At 42.2% G+C, this 10112-nt stretch overlaps 1 protein-coding gene across 4 annotated transcripts in view; it reads right to left on the bottom strand.

The window, feature by feature from the left end:
* Nucleotides 1–4918, bottom strand: part of KIDINS220 (kinase D interacting substrate 220) — an 83083-nt gene extending 78165 nt beyond the window's left edge. Inside the window, exons 1-3 of one of the 4 annotated variants that reach the window (XM_064448003.1) lie at nt 4760–4902; nt 3480–3551; nt 1861–1930 (exon numbers count right to left, since the gene is read on the bottom strand). The gene's annotated coding sequence lies outside the window, so the exon portion shown is untranslated. Of the gene's footprint in view, nt 1–1860; nt 1931–3479; nt 3552–4759 lie in introns of all 4 variants that reach the window. The other 3 variants (XM_064448004.1, XM_064448005.1, XM_064448002.1) reach the window with 3 other exon arrangements.
* Between the last annotated feature and the right edge of the window lie 5194 nt (nt 4919–10112).

Consider the following 10112-nt stretch of genomic DNA (forward strand, 5'->3'; position numbering starts at 1 on the left):
TTCATAAATCAGTTAAAGACAGCGCAGCTTCTGCCTTAATGCAGATCTGAATCCTCAGAGGCAACTTAAACCTTTGACTAACAGCAAAATACCTGATGCTGAAGAACAAATCTAGAGCTGCATTTACAAACTCCATGTTTTTGAAATGATAAAAGCTTTATAGGTGTGAACCATCACTGCGTAGATTAATACTCTTTGTCACCTACACTTCACTGTCACATAATATTCCCTTCTTAAAATTAATAACTGTCTGTTTTATAAAAACAAGAACCACCAAATCAAATATTATAATTATGAATTTTATATCCCCATGCTTTCATTTGCCACTTTTCAAGCAAGCTTCTTAGGGCATCCAAAAGATTAACATCACTAGAGGGCTTTAGGAAAGCACTGTTTAGGGAGTCAGTAACAGAAATTTCCATCTAAAATGCAACCTGAATTCACCTGGTTAATCTACGCATTAGTATGCTTCTCATCCTTAAACAAAACTTACAAAATAAAGAAAAAAAAAAACCCAAACAGAAAACCTAGCCAAAACTAAAGACCCCCACCACCCCACCAACAAATACACATAAAAAAGGTTGGTGTTAAGATTTTTAGAAGCTTTATCCTTTTTTTCCCCCAAGAACAATAAACGGCTGAAATTAGGCTGAAGTTCATTCATGATATTTTCACTCATGACAGCAAGTCAATATAAACTGAGTTCAGCCAGGGTCCCAACTTTTTATTAAATCAGATTTATGTTATTATTATGAAAATTAAGCACTGTACTCAAAGCCCACGTGGGTGCTGGACATTAAGGTGTGATTTCTTCCCACGCTTAAGATTTCTTTTAAATTATCACAAATACTTCGAACCAAGACTCTGAGGTAGTCTCTAAACAGGTAAGTAACATTCTGGCCCCTTCAATGGAAAAAGCTCCTGACACATACATTTGTATACTTTTTAAAACAAACAACCCTACAACAAAAAAACTAACCTTAATATAGCTTATCCTTTACAAAAATAAAGGATGATAACTTAATCCCTTCCAAAATTAATAAATCTAGTGCAAAACTAGTACCATTCAAGAGGATCCAATACATATACAGTCCTTAACCGATCAATTAACAGTATTTACTTTGTTCTTTGACAGAGCAGAAGTATTTTCACAATCTATAACAAAACTTTCAATTAAAACTAGGATCTCATTTGGAAATTGATCCCCTATCTATTAAGGATTAACGCTGTTATTTTTTTCTCCTACCAAAGCAAGACGATTCCCAGCCCACAAACTAGCTCTTCACTCACAATACAAACTTCATAGCTTGGAAATCTCAGAATGCTCTCGGGGCGCAAATTCTGGTATTTTTATAAGACTAGCATCACACCAAGAACTATGAAAAAAAAAATTAAGAGCAGAAATGTTCAGGTGAAGGTAATGTTTGTGCAAGGATTAACCTGTTTGTGTAAGGCTCTTGCATCCTGAGCTGAAGCAGACATTATCACTGTTTTGGAAAGACTGAAAAAATCTGCTGATTTACAAAAATTTAGTTTCTCTCACCTGCACCAATACTGACTACAGAGGTCGTGATAACTCAAATCTGCAGATATTTCATGCACTGCCACAATCTTGTATGAGTTTTTAACTACATTAACATTATTATACACAAAATTTTCCAAATATCACCACATTTTTCATAGCTCTCCCCCATATTTCATTGTGTGAGCTGTGATCATTTATGAATAAATATAAAAATTGGTCAAACACTAGTGTTATTGAGAAGACCTTCTTTGCTTGTTTTGTTTTCAATAGGGAAAGAGCGTAGTGACTTACATAAAATTCATACCTATTATCATACAATGAAAAAAAATTGTCACCTTTTCAACATGTTTCCTTCTATTTCCAGATACAAAAGCTACCTTCCCAACATGGCAGATCTTTCAGTGACTGTAAAAGAAAATAATTACATTGCTGCTGAAATCCAGGCATGTACAAATCAGATAAGGGTGAAATACCGCATGTTTCCCTAAGAACTAGAGATGCCATCTTTCCACATAAGAATTTAAAGAAATGTGGAATACAGAAGAATCGTACATATAAATTTTATGATAAAGACTAACATAAGTTGGTTTCATATGCTCAATGTTTTAATACTTTATGATGGTATAAAAAATGGAAAACATGTTGGAACATCACCTTTACTCATGCTGCCAAGAATCGTGCTGATACAAGCATTACCAATCCTTTATGACACCTTATTGTCATTACTTGCTATACGAACATACCTCATAAACATTAAGAGGTCACAACTCAGGCATCACACGAAGCAGTAAATATTTTTAGCTATTCTTCCTATAAGGACTGAGTCAACCATGATTCTGTTTAAAGAACAAATTTTCAAAACAGTTGAAATGAGTCTCTAAAGTATTAATTTCTGGTATTCAGAGGTGGAAAGAAATAACAACTCTAAGTTTCCACAAGTAGCCTACACCCACACCTCTTCTCCTATGCCTGAAGTTCCAGTATGACTAATGACCTTAGGCTGATTTTCAGCTTTTCCTTATTTATCTCGGAACATTTATTCTACTTCTCTTAGCCATGCTCCTGTTATCCAGATGAGAAACATTTTAATAGATTACCTTATTCTTCATTACTTTATATCAAAGAACGAATAGTATAACTAGAAAAATATTAAAAGACACAGAAAGATAACTAAAGATAGAGACACGGACACTCTTATTTTGAAGCCTGTGACCAACAGAACTGAAAAAGGTTTGCACAAAAGGAGGCCCCTACGGTTGTAACCATTACTCCAGTATACAGTGAGAAATACAGGAAACTGGAATCATAGAATGTCCTGAGTTGGAAGGAACCCACAAGGATCATTGAGTCCAACTCCTGTCCCTGCACAGGACAACCCCAAGTTTACATCGTATCTCTGGGGGAGATATGCAAGTCATTCTTTTTCCACCTTAGGCACTCAAGGCAACGACCATTTCCAAATATTGTACTAATAGATTTATTATTTTTTAAAAATAAACAATGGAGGCTGGGGATTATATACAAAAGACTGGAAAGATGCAAATATGCATTTAAACAAGAAGTCACCATTGTCATCTGATAGCAACTATCAGATATGTCTATGTTCTATCCTATTTGAAAAGATCAGCTAAAAGAAAGGGTTTGTGAAGTATCTGATAATGTGATTTAAACCTTATAAAAGAAACTAGCCTACCTTTGAGACAGAATTTAAATACGGTCAATGAACAATAAGGTGTTGCTATGAACGTCTGGATTCTAAGAGAAAATTCAGTTCCTGTACAAAATGCTTAGGCCTACAAAATATTATTTCAGGTTTTATATACTTCAAGTAAAAGTCAGTGAACAGAAACAGGTACCAAAATTAAGTTTTTAAAAAAATTATCCCAACCAATATAAATAAATTCTGTCTAAACCCGTACAAAATACACACAAGCAAGAAAGTCTACAACATTACCTTACACATCTCATAAAGCCAGTGCATTTCTCTGCATCATAACATCAAGTTTGTCAGTCAGAGACACAAATTCTATGGAAAAAAAAATACCTAACTTTTAGAGTATTTTCACCTAAGGAAAGTTGGTTGTGTGATATACATGTTTCTGTTAATAAGATTTTTAAATTAACATAGCCATATATCATAAGCTGTGGTCGCATGGGATTTCAAGCAGATTTTAATTTCTTAATAACCAAATTACTTTAGACAGCCACTGTTGCAGAACAAATAGATGCCTATCCAATAGACAAGGGGTTTCTTACACATTCTGATCCTTTTTATCTTTCCATTTCTTTACCGTTTGATGGGGGGGATCAGCTAATTAATCGCACGATTCAAACACATATTACTGTGTTATTCCCCCCACCAATCCATTACTCATGCTCATATCAGAAGTTATAGATGGGACATCACTTTTCCCAACCAATTTTGAAGCACATGTGAGAAGTAACAAAGCCCTACCCTCGACAGATTTTGCTATTTCTATAATGCAACTAACTGATAACCTCCTTCAGCGGCGCGCCGTGACAGGACGGGAGGTGACAGGCGCACGAACTGCGGAGCACAGGAGGTGCCGCCTGAACATGAGGGAAGGCCTCGCTGGCGTGGGGTCGCCGCGCGCTGGCGCAGGCTGCCCGGGCAACGCGCGGAGTCCCCGCACAAAGACCCCCGCACGCGCCCCCGGGCAACCAGCCCCCGGCAGGGGCTGGACCGGAGGCCAGCGGAGGTCCCTTCCGACCTCAACCATCCTGTGGTTCTTTACCTCGGAAATCAGACGCCGGGCTTTGCTGCCAGGCCGGGCTCATATCTACCTTTCCGAGTTAACAAAAGGAGAGGAAAAACGGTACGAAGGTTTCCCCCCCCGCCCCGGGGGCGGCGCTGACAGCGGCACCCCGCCGGCCCTCTTCCCCCCGGTAGGCTGTCCCCACCACCACCGAAGCGGGTGGGCCCAGTCCGTCCGTCCGCGGCACCCCGCGCCGCCCGAGCCCCGGGGCTGGCCAGGGCGAGCGGCCCAGGCCCCACCGTCGCTCCCGGTCCCACCACCCTCCAGCCCGCCCCGGGCGGGGACCGGGTCCACGCAACCCCACGGCCGTGAGCCCCCCCGCGGCCCCGCCGCTGCGAAGGGGCGCCGGACGCGGCGGCGAAGAGGGGCCCCGCGGCGCCCTTTGTCTGGCAGCCGGGCGCACCCCTCTCCGCCGGCCTGCACCGCCCCCGCTCCCCACCTTCCCCATGCGACTCACCCCACAGCCGGCGGGACTCGGCCCCTGCGGGCGGCTCCCTGGGCCCAGCCGGTGACTGACGGGGAAGCGGCGGCCCCCAACACCCCTCACTGACCGCCGGCCCCAGCCGCCATCTTACCGCGCTCTGCCCACCACCCCGCCCGCGGGCTGATCACGTGCGCTGGAGCACCGCCCACCGCCCTGAGGGAGGGCGGCGGCCGGCCGCCGGGCACGGACGCCGCGCCCCGGGGAGGGTGAGGGCAGGCGGGCAGCGGGAGGCGCGCCTGGGGCAGCCCGCAGGGATAATAACCGTGGCGCTAATAACAGGGCCTAAGCAGCTAATAACGGGGACCCAAAAAACCCTGCCCGGGAGCCTTGACGGCAGTGAGGCACCGCGCTCCGCGGCGCCCCCCTCCCCCCCCGGCGGTAGCGGCGGGAGGAGGCGCTCACTGACAGGGCTTGGGCAAGGGGGGAGCTGAGTAACCGCTGATAAACAGGGAGGGGAGGGAAAAAACCAAAACATCTCACTTCGCTACGAACCTTGATGTTCACCAGTTTGCCGGAGGGAGGTCTACGAGAGAGGCACCTAAGCAGCTTTGCAGGTGTTCTGAAAACTCACCTCACAGCCCTGGCCAGGCTGTCAGGCCAGGGCACAGGCAGCTGTGGGCTTCCGAGGCCATAGCCAAAGTGTTTACGACCACGCTCATTTGAACAGATTAAGATCTTCATGAACGTAGGATCTTCAGTCTGTACTTTTTGTGATGATAAAATGCATCCAGTGACTGCAAAAGGTCGCTTTCAACCTTTGCATTCGTCCAAATCCATGATAATGGATGCTTCTTAATTCATTTGGACAACTGGATGAGAGATGATCTCTAATGACTACAGTAATAACCTCTTCCCCAGAGATCACGGAACCTACCTTAAACCCAGGATGGCATCAAAGGATGGCAAACAGCAATAAAACAGCAAGGAAAAGGAATACAGTCCTCATACCCCTGCTTAGTTCTATGGTTACTGGTTCCCAAAGGGTCAACGCATTGGTTTAAAATCTTCACAACACTGACTTTCCACCTCTCCAGAGAGCCATCACTGTTAGCTTCTTCAAGAAATATCTGACAGTGCTTCCTGTATATCCCAAAACATACAATTGAAAGCGTGCTGCAAGTGCTTTTGCTCACTTTTTAAAGCGTTATTTCTCCTGTTACCTTAATAAATTCTCCACACTCAGGTAGACAACTTCCTTACATGCACAAAAATTGTTAATACGAGGCAAAAGAGCAAGCTATGAAAATTAAAAGCTAAATCCACTTAGATCTTGCACCAAAACACTGATTCACTTGAAAGACTGGGAGAAGTTAAGGGCATAAAGCACATTTTTATTTATGCAATAGAAGTGCAATGTGAACAGATGGAGGATGAATGAATCCCTGGAGTTGCTGCTGAGCTGAAAAGTGCTCATGCTGCGCTACCCAAACGTATGCATATGGGCCACTACTCAAGGATGACTCGTACTGATGTTTCCAGCATCCATATAATCTTATATGCATAAGAGAAGCTGTGGTCTGATCAGACACTGCTTATGTTAGCCTCCTGAGATTTATGGATTTTTCAATTGTTTTCAACAGATTACTGTTTTTCAGAGTTTATACCAAAATGTATATTAATCTCTCACTTCATGAGCTCCTCATCACCCACCTCCTTATTCCAGTATCATAACTTTCCACCCCTCAGGTGTTAGCTGTGTTCTCACCAGGCACAGAGAGTAGCTCCTTCCCTCCTGTGAATGAGGGAACCATACAAACACTGGGAATGCAGAGGCCAGGAAGGCAGAGTTTTCTGTACAGTTCTGTACTTTCTTCCCCTTCTGCTACAGATCAATCCAACTCCTGATATCCTTGTGCCGTCTGATCTCATTTAGGGAAAGGCAAGACACTGACTTCTTGTGCTCTTCTACTTGTACCCTATCCATATGAGGAACAATATTTTCCCACCAGTGATTAATTCACATAGGCAATGAAAGATGGTCCCACTGAAGGGTCAAAACTGGAATCTAGTAGAGTTAGGATTCCACACAAAGTATTCCTCTTCTCATCAAATACTACTTTTTGTTGTTGTTGTTGGTAAGGCATATAAATAACCTCTTAACATTTGTCCCCAAATCCTTTTGTTATAGCATTGATATAGTTTAAGTGACACTTAACTCAGAGTAGACATTTTCCATAGTCTGTAAAGTATGGAAATACTTGATTTTTATGATGCTTTTTAAAAACAGGTAAGCCACTACAGTAGAGCATATAATCCTACAAAATAAACTTCTTCCAGGCAATTTTCTTCCCTTTCCAGCTTTTCCATCTCCTATGGAATTTCACAGAATCACAGAATGGTTGAGGTTGGAAGGGACCTCTACAGGTCCCTCCTTTGCAGCAAGGGCACATTGCTGGCTCATGGTTAATTTGATGACACCAGGACCCCCACATCCCCCCCTGCAAAGCAGCTTTCCAGCTGGGTGGCCACCAGCACATACTGGTGCATGGGGTTACCCCTCTCCTGGTGCAGGACTTGGCATTTCTCCTCTTTGAACTTCATTAGGTTCCTGTCAGCCTATTTCTCCAGCCCATTGGGGTCCCTCTGGGCAGCCTCACGATCCTCTGGCCCACTAGCCACTCCTCCCACCTTAGTGCCATTAGCAACTTGCTGAGGGTACACTCTGCCCCATCATCCAGATCATTAACAAAGATGTTGAAAAGGATGGGACCCCTTACCAACCCCTGAGGCACACAGCTGTTACTGGCCTCCAACTCGACTTGTGCCACTGATCACCACCCTCTGGTCCTGGCAAGTCAGCCTTTTTTCAGTCCACCTCCCTGTCTGCTCATCCAGCCCATACATCAACAGGTTCTCTGTGAGGATCTTACGGTTGCAGCATCAAAAGCCTTGCTGAAGCCCAGGCAGACAATAGCCACTGCTCAACCCTCATCTACCAAGACAGTCATTTCAGCATAGAAGTTTCTCAAGTTGGTTGAGTATGACTTTCCCTTGGTGAATCCATGCTGATTATTTCCAGTCACCTTCTTGACTTTCACGTGACTGGAAATTGTTTCCAGGATTAGCTGAAATTCAACAATCCAAAATCATGGATAAAATTTAGCGAGACTCAAAAACCAACGAACCAACTAAAAACCCCAAACTAAAAACATTAAGTGCATTTTTTAAAATAGTTCTTAACCTTTTTGTTTAGCCTCCCTCATAATAGAAGTATGATTTTTAATCTTTAAACTTTTCAGCTGTTTAAAAATTGAACTGTCACAGTAACTACTCAGGCACAAAATTGTTCCACTGTTTCAGATTTCAACATCTACCCAATACAAATTAAAAATTATTGCTGTGCTTTAATTATCAATAAGCTTATTATTCTGATTTTAATTAATCTAATACTTAAAACAGTTTTCTTTCCTTCCTCCAATTTCCTCAACTTAAATTGATCAAAATTATGACTATATAACATGGCTATTTTTGCCACCTGACAACAGCATTAATGCAGGAGGCGGCTGTTACAGGGTGGAGTACCCGGGCAGCCATGTTGCTCACTGTGTAATAACCCAAACAGTGAAGTAGGCAATAGAAGGCAAACTCCTAGGATTTGACACAAAGACCAACGTATCTTAAACAAAATGAGAGCTGGCATGGAATTCTCCCCCATGAAATTATTAATTATCAATGAAGTAATTTAGGTACCCCATCAGGAAAGCATTGCTTTAAGCATGCGTAATACAGGAGCGTTTTGGGTTTTATCTCATGCTTGATTTGTATTTAAATATTTTTCTTATGACAGAAGAATAACTAGAATAAAAGTGTGGAGAGTCCTTTTGCTGTCATAGTTTATTTAGTTTGGAAAGATCATGAGTAACCCCCACAGAGAAATACTCTTTTGCTACTATAGATGACCATCCTAGGAAGATCTGTAAAATGTACTGGCAAACCTCGCTGAGGGTACAGGTCTCCAACTCTAATTAGAAAGTAGGTTGAACACATCTTCCCCTAGAACTACTTCTGTATTCTATACTGAAACATCCTGCATGTTGTCAGGAAGTCACTCAGATGGAATCAAGTTAATTATAGTCACAGGAAAATATCTGCTGGCTCCGGGATGTTCTTAATCAGGACTCTTTCTGTTCAGTGCCTTAAAAGAGCAGAGTTAAAAGTTTATATCATAAGAATAATCAGATTCACCAACAAGTCTTAGCACCCTGAAGCAGCAGCAGAAAGCTGTGTTTTATGTTAATATCTTCAAATTAGTTTTTCACTAAATGCAGTAATAAGTGTTTAGTTCATGAAGATACTGTTCCTACCCCCAGCTGGCCCCATTGTGAACGTGTATTTGAGGAGGCAACTTCCATTGCAGTCTCTAGCTTCTGGTTGAAATGACAAATGTCACCAGAGCTTCTAAAATTGCATCTGTAGTCCTTTGTGTTGAAATGCCAAGTATTTTTATCTCCCATGATGCAGCTTGCTGAAAGAATTCTAAACACACAAGGCTTAAAAATATCATTACTACAGGAGGGCCTTTCAAGAGCCCAAAGCACATGTTCCGGTAATTCCTTTAGGGTGGGACCACTTGCAGAAACAAGTCTTTGTAAAGGTGTCTTCACAAAACTACAACAGCATTACAAGGTTTGTACAGAAGCAGCATTAATACCAGCTCAAGAGAAGAGAGAAAATGATTCAGTATGAGACAGGAAGTGATGGAAGCAGCCCTTGTTTAGTAGCGGCATAAAATATCCCTTCTTTTCTGTCACAATCTGAACGCACCTGTAGGTCAAGGAGTCTCAGCCTGCTTTAACATACTGCCACAGGCAAACAGAAACTATTGTAGTGGGGTCCTAGCAGTCAAGTTTCAAAAAAAACCAAAAAAAATGTGCACATATGGTACACATTTAGTCCTGCTTCTTTGGAATCCTCAGTTAAAGCAGCAGCTTACTCACACTTTTGATTTGTTAGTTATGAGGATTCCATTTCTCAAGCTAAAAATACCTGAGTTATATTCAGAAGTAGTGCACATGAGGTAGCAATATGCTTTGAGACAGAGGGTTTAAAGCTGCTAAGTACCTTTCCTAAGTAACAAGAAGCTAGACTTGAAACTCTATTTACCAGCTCTACTAGAAAATAATTATATACACCTATGTGTATAGAAGCTCTAGAAAACAAATGAAATAAAAGCAATTCTGAAGCAGAACACTCCAAACAACAGTGTTAATGCCTGCATAGTCAGGTTTAGTAATGTAAAAGGAGAATCTGCATTGAAATAATTTTGTTCTTTAGCACTCATTAACGACAGACACCAAATAATGTAGAAAAACAAGATCACTTTTTT

This window comes from Phalacrocorax carbo, chromosome 3 (genome assembly GCF_963921805.1).
Source record: "Phalacrocorax carbo chromosome 3, bPhaCar2.1, whole genome shotgun sequence".
NCBI classification, from domain to species: Eukaryota; Metazoa; Chordata; class Aves; order Suliformes; family Phalacrocoracidae; genus Phalacrocorax; species Phalacrocorax carbo.